The 10,244-nt window shown below is 44.8% G+C and overlaps 1 long non-coding RNA gene across 6 annotated transcripts in view; it reads left to right on the top strand.

The window, feature by feature from the left end:
• Window positions 1-9,906, top strand: part of LOC135978124 (uncharacterized) — an 85,273-nt gene extending 75,367 nt beyond the window's left edge. For 3 of the 6 annotated variants that reach the window (XR_010595545.1, XR_010595533.1, XR_010595549.1), the window contains 3 exons: window positions 2,483-2,632; window positions 3,012-3,097; window positions 9,738-9,906. This is a non-coding gene — a long non-coding RNA (uncharacterized LOC135978124). Of the gene's footprint in view, window positions 1-2,482; window positions 2,633-2,709; window positions 2,848-3,011; window positions 3,098-3,702; window positions 3,771-9,737 lie in introns of those variants that run through there. The other 3 variants (XR_010595537.1, XR_010595534.1, XR_010595539.1) reach the window with 3 other exon arrangements.
• Window positions 9,907-10,244: the final 338 nt, after the last annotated feature.

Here is a 10,244-nt window from a genome sequence, read left to right on the forward strand (position 1 = left end):
AGCTTTGATGAGAGGTGGCCCCATTTGGTCCCATGTGTTCTGTGTTTCTCGCCTCATTTTCTTGCTAAGCGAGAGACGGATTTTTCCTGTGGTGGTTTCTTTTCACAATTTTTAGTGTCTTTTTTCTTCGCGTTCATCCCTGTATATTTATACAAGGCACCCAGTTTACTGTTCCACCATTTCTGTTTTGGGGAGGATGTTTTCTCCATTCTACTAGACACTGTTCTCTTTATTGTCCTGACACCAATATAAAAACTGTTTCACCAAGCTAGAGGTTTTATAAAATGCCAAACGCTGTTGGGCTGTCCAGTCTAGAAATACCTTTTAGAAAATAACAGATCTTCCCACTAGGTCTAAATAATTATCTTCTATATTTCCCTTACTCCTACTGTTCATCTAACAATTATGGCACCGTAACAAATGTCATGGCCTATTTCCCACATCATTTCTCCTCCTTTTCCTCTCTCTCTCGGTCTCTGTCAAGCTTGCCTGTACTTTTCCTTTTATGGATAGCTTCATCTCCCTGTTAGACCAAAACTGTGTTAGATAACCAGTAAGGGCCATCAACTAAACCCCTTTAATCCTAATTTCTCTTGAGGGGCTTTCCAACCTCGGGGAACTTTTTGGCTAAAAGAAAAGCTCATCTCGGCCTATATTCGTCTGAACTTCTGACAACGTGGCAACCCTTCCGCACAACTCCTTTCACAAAAGACCAATTTCATATTTAGTGGGGTGATTGTTTTCGGTTACTTGACTGTGGGTTCACGCTGGTGATGGTCAAATGCGCAGATAATTGCAGCATCAATGCAACTGACATTTGGAAAATAATCAAATGTTAAACTAGCTTTTATGTTGACATTTTCTGACTTTCAAAAACATAGACTAAATATGCAAGTCAGAATGCATCAGTTCTCCCCAGGTATAAATCTGTGTGGTATAAATCTGCTCCTTGAACATCTGTCTGATACTTCTTTGTATAATGTATGAGGAAATGCAAGTGCACTGATATGACACACAGGATCACAACTAGGGTGACCAGACGGCAAATGTGAAAAATCGGGACAGGGAGTGGGGGGGTAATAGGAACCTATATAAGAAAAAGACCCCAAATTCGGGACTGTCCCTATAAAATCGGGACAGCTGGTCACCCTAATCACAACACAGACTGACGTACAAGCAGAAGGACATAAATAGACAAGACCGAGGTGCTATAGTTGTTACCTAAACACAAAATCTTACACAAGGTGAAGAACCGCCAAGCTATGGGAAAGGTGATTCCACGTCTCAGGAAGGATGTTTTTCATGCTCATACTCACAGAGTAAAACATACTCTTCGGTCTAGATTTGTTTTCATTTCAGGTCAAGGAAAAACATCAAAGAAAGGGCTTAACCCTAAGAGACACTAACCACTTCCTGCAAGGTCCTGATCACCCTGAACTCCCACTGAACTAGTGGGTGCTGAGCACTTCTCAGAATTGGGCCCAAAGACTGAACAAAGAGAAATTTTCCATGACCGAGAAAACAGAGTGACTGTAACATGCTGCATCTTAAGGACAAGATGGCAGCTGCATTAGGCAGGGAGAAAAATCTACTTTTAAAAGTGTAATCTTTAGAAAACAGCCTTTAATTGATATTGCTACGTGTAGAAAGACTAGTTAGACATAATAGGCAAGATTCTGTCACCCCTACTCACACTGAGTAATACCTCACTCTACTAACTACTGATTTCAATGGGGCTTGCTTGTGGGGTATTGTACTAGTCAACATAAGGGGGAGAGAATCTGGCCCAACATGAGACCAATGGGCAGATCCTCAGCTCATGGAATGCAGCATGGCACCATTGGCTGGCCCAATAGCATGAAAAGAAAACAGATAACCCAGAGTAGAAGTCAGTTACAGTGATTGGTGTAAGAGGATCAGAGCCAAAGCCTGACAATAATTTTTTTATATATATATATGGAAAGAGAGAGATCAACTCTCAGAGCTCATCCAGAGCTCTGAGATAATAATAGAGAGCCTCTGACTAAGCCAGCCCTGATTACAGAATGGGCCCCACCTGAGAGAAATTAGGTGATCCCAGGTTTAACTACTGAGTGGGCCCAGCTGAGGAAGGGCTGGAGGAAAGAGAATGCAGAGAGTCAAAAGGTGCCTGCAGGGGCTTGAGTGAGCACCCAGGGGACAGATTGGGAGACCGAGAAGGGAAGGAAAGAGGTGAGGAAGGAAATGGTGCATGGAAAACTGCACTATGGGTAGAGGATTTGACTTGGTTGTGCAGTCCAGGGCCCTGGGCTGTAACCCAGAATTGAGACTGAGATTGGGACTGGATTCCCCTACCAGCCCTCAGCAAGTGGTGTACAAGGGTAGCTGAGCCCAGTAAGGGGGCTGCAGTCTGAATGTGACCTTGCTGAAGAAGAGCTGTGGAGAGGCTGGAAGCTTTTGATTTCTATGAAGAGAGTTTAGAACTTTAGTCTGTTCCTTCCAGGGTCAGCCATCCACACTAAAGACTGTGCCCTGGCTGGAGGGGTGAGTTATCTAAAAGAAACCACCACAGCCCCAGAGTGACTGTTGACAAGGGCTGCTACCCCACAAGGATACCGTGATGCCATGCCTGGCCATGAGGCAGTGCAGGGTGGTGAGTAAACCCTGTTACAATGCTTTTTCTTAAATTCCTTTAATTGCAGCGTGTCTGAAACAACTACACTTTTGTAGTTTTCCTTGTCTGCTCTCTCTTTTCCTACCCCTCACGGCAAGCACTGTATCTCAGCCCTAGTCTACATCCAGCTGATGACAGCACCTTTGGTGAACAGTAAATGACTGACTGACTGACCTTGGCCACTTCTATATTGCGTGAGTACATGTGCTGCTAGACCCCTCTCTGCAGAAGGGATTCTTTCAACAGCAAGTTAACATGAAGTGATTTACTTTGTCCATATTGGATACACGGTTCAGGGGGTGGGGGAACAACTCCAGGTTGCACGTGCTTTTGAAATGTTTACTTCCCTATTCCGTAGGTCCTTTGGAAGAAATGTCATACAAAATGAACTCAAAGATTGCCTACTTGGAACTTCTTCTTTTTTGGATGGGATAAGTATTGCTGGTAAGTCATATAAATAATTGTGCTGCTAACCTTTGAATTTACTTAGCTCCTGGCCTAGCCCAAATTTGGTTGTAGGTTGTCTTTGTTTGTTTTAATTCTACATAAATTGTGCTGCCTTGGAACAATAAATAAACTCCACACTAGAAAAGGCCCATTCTGTGCATTAAGGGCTGGCTTCCTCTCTCCTTTACTTTCATTCCATGAGTCATCCCCTGAATCCAGTGAGAAACTTTACTACTAAGACAGCGGACGTATGTGCTGTAGCAGAATTGATCCCTTGTTGCCACATTTTCAAGAGCTCGGTTCCCATTTGGGCGCTTTAGTGAAGCGGCCAGACTTTCAAAAGTGCTCCATACCTGCCAGCTCCCACCATTCTACCTTTTGAAAATCTGATGCTAAATGTTTGTCAGTGCCCTAATTATGTTCTTCAAAGGCAGAAGGAATGTGGGGTCTTTTGTGGTAGAGTAGTTCTGAGCCATTGTAGCTCAGAATAATAGAACAGACTTGATGCTGCAATTCAGCGAATGCAAATGATTGTAGTCCCTTGCTGAACTACATTTCCCAGGATTATTTCAACCTAAGATCAGAACTCTTCCTCTTCCCAGGTATAAATGCCAATGGAAAGTCTTGATAAAGGGTCTTAAACAGCATAGTGTAGAGACCATCCAACCAGGTATGCATGTATGTCTAAATGCCTCAGTTTCCTTAGCCCCGATTTAACTACTCTTGCCAAAAACTGTGGCATTTAAATTTTCCTGTAATTATATGCTTTCTTAAATACTCCTTCATGCAGACATCAGTTCATTTGTATACATACATACATACATACATGTGCCTATTCCATACGTGCAAAGAGACCTGAGATCCCCTGACTCATTTGTTCACTGGCATAGCAAGCCGTGATTCCCCAAACAAGAAAATAAACCTACATAAAGGATCACATCCCCCTCCCCCTCCCTCCCCCCCAGTGTAATTCACAAAATAGAAGCACTAGGTAATAGTGCAGCTGGTGCCATGGCCAAGTGCTGCTGGGTATGTATCTACACTAGCCAACAGTAAAACAGCCATCGCTCTAGTACTTTATATAGGTGGCTAACACCATTCTATTTAAAACAAGAATTGTTCATTGCGGTATAGAAAGGAGCCCTCTGGGATCTATTTTCAAAATGTGTCCCATTCGAGAAATAGACGGTTGCCCCATTGTCCTCTATTGGGGCAGGCCTTCAAGGATGTTCCAACATTTTATTTTGTAAAATATATGGGCTCTTCCTGATCTCCAGCAGAGGGATGCTCCACAGACGAGGGCTCTCGGCTCCAGAGGGAAGTGTAACTTGTGCAGTGAGTGCTGGGCTTGTTGTTGTTTTGTTTTTTCCGCCCCCCCCAAGCTCTGTCAGTCATATTTCCTGTGTGGCTTGGTGTATTCTTGAAGGGTTGCACAGAGCCCCTGATCTAGCTCACATTATTGGGGCTTTATAGATTAGGCCTAGGACCGCAAAGCAAATCCAGCACTGGGGAGACACTCCAGAGCGTTGACCGTGGCCTAATAAGCTGTTGCCAAGGTGATGCTGTCAGGAGTTTGGCCAGCATGCTGGACCAATTGAAGCTTCATCTCGATTGGGCTGATGGAGGCAGTAGAGTGGAAGGTAAAGGCATGTATTGCTGCAGCCAGGGCTTCATCTGGGATGGGCAGGGGGGTTGTTTCCTGCTTCTGTTGTGCATAGCTGGAAGTCTCAAACAAACATCTGTTACTTTAGGGACTGTCTTCCCCTCAATTTAACATACACATGATACCTTGTTGTAGGGGGTTAGGACAACTCACCTTGATGGTGTCTTTTCTTGGCATGCCCATATTTTCTTTATAAAAGTGGCTACTCTTGTTACTGACCTTCTGGGAAGGACTAATGGACAGGCAGTAGATACTGAGGAGGTGGGGCCAATATTTCAAAGTCCAAAGGTAACTTAGTTATCTGCTTTAGAAGTAGGTTTTAGTTTCCTGTTGACTGCTAGCTAACAGATCTTTTAGGGCCAAACCTTGGCATTTGCACAAAGCCTTAGGCAAATCCAGAAACTACATGTAACTGATCAATTTGCCATGCAAAGAAATCTGCCTACAAATGTTGAAGCCTTTAAGGAGGTCTGTTAAACATTTGGCCCGGAGAGTCATACAAGAAAGGTAGGAATGTAAAAGTTTGCTTCTCTAACGTCCACGTCCAGCATATGTACGTGTGTCTTTATGATGGCAGTTAAGGGACTGGGTGAATCTGCTTTAAATTGCAAAATCTGTTGGAAAGAGGGATGGTGTCCCTAGCCTCTGTTTGCCCAAAACTGGGCATGGGCGATGGGGTGGATCGCATGATGACTTGTTGTTTTCATTTCCTGTGAGGCACCTGGCATTGGCCACTGGTGGAAGACCGGGTACTGGGCTAGCTGGACCTTTGGTCTGACCCAGTATGGCCATTCTTATGTTGAATAAGTTTCATAAAGACGTGCTCAGCTGTTGAGGATCTAATCATCCCAGAAGAAATGTAACCTTTTCATGGACTCTCACTGTGCTGGCGCCTGACTCTGGCCGCAAGGGTTTCCCTACATAGTTGATCTCATTCAGCTGCTTGAGGACCTTAAAGGGCCTGTCCCGGGCAGCCTGTAGTTTGTTCGTTCTGATGGGAATGAGAGCTGTCACCTGGTCCCCGGTAGCATAGGAGCGGGAACGCGCTGGGCGGTTGTACCAGACCTTTTGCTTACGTTGGGCCCTGGCTAAATTCTCCCCGGCCAAGTCCATGAGCTCAGCAAGCTTTTCCCAGAAAGTCAGTACATACTCCACTTCTGATTTTCCATCAGGGGAGGCCTTCCCCTCTCCTTCGTCCCTCAACAAGTCCACAGGTCCCCTTACTCTCCTCCCATACAGCCACTCGAAAGGAGAGAACACGGTTGATTTCTGGGCCCCTTCCCAGTAGGGGAACAACAGCTGGGGTAAATACTGGTTCGGGTGGGACCCAAGTGAGAGTGCCAATTCAGGACAAATGGCTTAAAACAGGGCAGTTAGACCAAGGCTGGGTTTTTCTACCTCTGCGCAAACCAAACCAAACTGGCCAGACAAAGAAGACTTTGGTCCTACCCCACGGGCTTAACCACAAGTCACACAAGCGGTTCCCTTAGACACTCCAGTTTCCCAGTATCACCAACCGTGCCACTTGGTATGGGGGCAAATGGTTATGAAAACCAATACCTCAGCAAAAGAAAAAAGGTTCTCTTGATCCCACAGGACCAAGCCCCAGGTCAATATACAAATCAGATCTTACCCACAAATCACACTGTTGCCAATCCTTTAGAATCTAAAGGTTTCTTCATAAAAGGAAAAAAGATATAGATGAGAGAGAATTGGTTAAATGGGATCCATGACATACAGTAATGGCAACAGAGGCTCCTGGGGCACCTTTAAGACTAACAGAAGGATTGGGAGCGTAAGCTTTCGTGGGTAAGAACCTCACTTCTTCAGATGCAAGTCATCTTGCATCTGAAGAAGTGAGGTTCTTACCCACGAGAGCTTATGCTCCCAATCCTTCTGTTAGTCTTAAAGGTGCCCCAGGAGCCTCGGTCTGACTCTGTAAAAAGCAACAACCACGGCTACCCCTCTGATACTGGAGTAAGGGCAAGGTTATTGGTTCAGGCTTTCAGCAGTGATAGACTAAACTGCAGGTTCAAATCAAGTCTCTGGAGTACATCCCCAGCTGGGATGGGTCATCAGTCCTTTGCTACAAATGGCAGCTCTACACAAAGTCCCTCCAGAGGTAAGAAGCAGGATTGAAGACAAGATGGAGATGAGGCATCAGCCTTTTATAGTCTTTTCCAGGTGTAAGAACACCTCTTTGTCCTTACTATGGAAAACTACAGCAAAATGGAGGCTGGAGTCACATGGGCAAGTCCCTGCCTACTTTGCTGAGTTACAAGGCGTATTTGCATTCTCTCAATGGGTCAGTTGTATAGCCGATGGTCCTTAATGGGCCGTCAAGCAGGCTAGGCAGAGCTGACACTGACTTGTCTGGGGTGTCACCTAGAAGCACAGCATGATTTTGAAATACAGACAGTATAGAGCCAATACTTTAAATACAACAATGATATATGCATCCAGCTAGCATAATCATAACCAAAACCTTGTCTTAGAGCCCTTATTTGACCTCCTTTCTACCGGCTTTGGTGCCACTACAGGACCGTGGTTGCAACAATGATCTGTATGGTCCCAGATTATATCAATAATGTCACACCCCCAATGCAAAACTGATGCAGGAAGGGATGACACCAACATCACTGACTACATCCCAAGAGCCCCCCATCCTTGGGTTCCGTCTCACTACAGCTAGTATTGGGTTAGAAGCCGTATTCGTGTAAAACAGAAATGGTTTATCCAAGTCCCGTTCAATAACCTGATTTAATCTCTTTACAAACTCAAGGTAAAACTTGGTTAGAACAATAATGGATTGGATCTGCTCTTGCAGCATGGTTTCTGTATGTTTCATTTTCTTTTGCCAAATGCTAAAGAACATAGCTACTTTATCCATACAAGCTCTGGCCAATGTTTGGAACCCAGTTAACATCAAGTCTATGTAGAGATTAATGTTGTCTATAGTATAGGAATCCTGGCATTTAGCCGTGACAGCAGTGTGGTAGTATGCCTCGGTTTCCCTTTTCATACAGCACATTAGGTTTGGAATGTCTTTTCCCCCGTTGAAAATTCCAATACTGTTCACAGGCATCAACTGTGAATTATCAGTTTAACAAGGCCCTTAACATAAAGTATGTTCTCATGTAATTCTTTTAACATGTTCAAGGTGGTGTGTTTTGTTTGTTTTTTCTCGCCCCCGCCAGATTAGGCACATTGCACATTTTTACAGTTCTTGGTAATAGCAACACATCAGTTACAAAAATTACCGTTAGCAATAAGAACAAATTCATTGCAAGTGTCCATTTACAATCCTGTTTGTTATGCCACACCTTTGGCTCCATACCATTGGGGTTTGGGCATTTTAGGGTTAACGTGGGGCTTCCCTTTGCAAAAGTAAGTACTCTCTTTCCTCCATGTCCTGAAGGTTTAAATCCTGATTTCTCTTGCTTAACAGAATTCCCTGGCTGATTGGGTGCGCTGTCTGTGCTAACAGCTATTAGCAAGTCTGTCTTCTCCCAGTCAGTCAGGTAATTTGCATCAACGCAAACACTAGCTTTTAAATTCTTAGCTGCTACCAATTTTAAGACTGGACTTCTGTCCTAAAGAGAGACCACACAAATCCCAAGAGGCTGAGGGTGAGAGTTTGCTTGCTCTCCCCTGTGGCCGGCCTCAAGCATTCAGCCATAAAACTGTTCTGCTCTGAAACACCAGTAACCAAATCTGTCACACCCTGAAGCACAGACTGCTCATTTAAGGAATTAGCATGGAGACATTCCTGTCCCAACACTAGTGTCTTTCCAACAAGCTAGCCACACACAAGTTCAGGAAGTTTTTCCTTCTTGCCACAAGTTTCCACACCATCAGTAGGTAACATGATCAAATCACCTTTCTGCTCTCCTGGTGTCCTGGCTAGGATATCACCCTGATCAGACAGAATTGCTACATCCTTTTCCAACCACCCATTAGCAACAGGTAAAATACAAGCACCAGAATTGTCCGGTCTCTGGGATTTTGCTAAGACGCTAACTGGATGCAACCTAGTTACAGTGCCATTCTCCCTAGCAGACACAAACTTAGGACCATTCCCTTCCTGGGCTTTAGTTGAATCCAGAACCAACTCTGAGACCACTGCACTATCCTCAACCATCACAGGCTGAAAGGCACCTTCTGTCTGCTTCACAAAGAAGAGCCGGAGCCGCATTCTCCTTTTCCAAACACGCAGCTTGGGATCTCATTTCCCTTGTCCCGGCACGCAGGGCTGTTCACAGACAATTGCTTGGAGACCGAGGTAGATTCCTCCGTAGGCAAGTTAAAATACCCCTGACGGACACAGGCACATTTCCTTCACTGTCACAATTCTCCCCACAGGAAACAAGTAAGGTGTAGGGGCCCTCATTTTCCGCTATCCTTGCCTTCCCAAACTGCTGACTAGATAAAGCCATCAGCTCACAAGGCTGTCTAGGCTCATCCAAACTTTCTTTACCAGACACGTTTCCACTCCCAACAGATAAACTGCTGCTCTATTCACTACCCTGAGCTACTGTCTGCAAATGAGAGTTACCCTTTTCAGGTTCACTTGTATAAGCTGTACTAGCCACCAATTCATTACCCCTTAAAAATCTACCCTTTCCTCCCTCAGCTGGGGCTTCCATCTGTCCATCCACTTTAAGCTGCTCCTGAGAAACATTTTCCTGACCAATGAGATCTTTCTGTGCTTGATCTAATTCCAGATTCACTTCTGAAACATTAGGCAGGCAGGCAGACATTCAGAAACTTCGTTCACAGCCAAACTACTACTTTCCAAAGACAAACCTTTGGAAAAACCTTCCAAAGACACAACTTTAGACACAACCTCTCCTGTGCCTGGTTTGTGCTAACTTGACTGAACATAGCTCTAATATCATTTCCAATCATAAGATCCTTAGGGATTGTGTTTTTTACTCCCGCAACCATGGTGCCCTCAAATCCCTTCCATTTCAGGTGGATTTGAGCCAAAGACGCCCTGACAAAATACTCAGCTGAGGCTACAACAGTTACACTTTCATCTGGCCAATAATCTTCCTCCCTGACAAGACTTGCTTTAACCAAAGTAATATCGGCTGCGGTGTCCTTCCATGCCATACACCTTACTCCATTCACTTCTGCACTGGTAATAAACTCTGCATTATTTTCCCCATATTTAGCTTTAATATGAGTTTTAAGGTCAAATTCTTCAGAGACCACAGAAACAGCATTTGCACACAGGGCACCAACGGTGGGCTGTGTGTGGCTTGCCTGTGAGTTTATAACAGGATTAGCATTTACCGTGGCATTTGGGGTTGCTGGTTTTGGGCTGCCCTTCAGGGTCGGGCAATCTGGTCTCATGTGGCCAAGCACACCACAGTGATGGCATTTAACCTGTTTATTCTTGTGGTGAGAGTTCCTATCCTCTGGGCCCCCATGAGCTCCTTTAGACTAGTCAGCGCCAGGTTTACTTTTAAATCCTTT

Source organism: Chrysemys picta, unplaced genomic scaffold (assembly GCF_011386835.1).
Source record: "Chrysemys picta bellii isolate R12L10 unplaced genomic scaffold, ASM1138683v2 scaf129, whole genome shotgun sequence".
NCBI lineage: Eukaryota > Metazoa > Chordata > Testudines > Emydidae > Chrysemys > Chrysemys picta.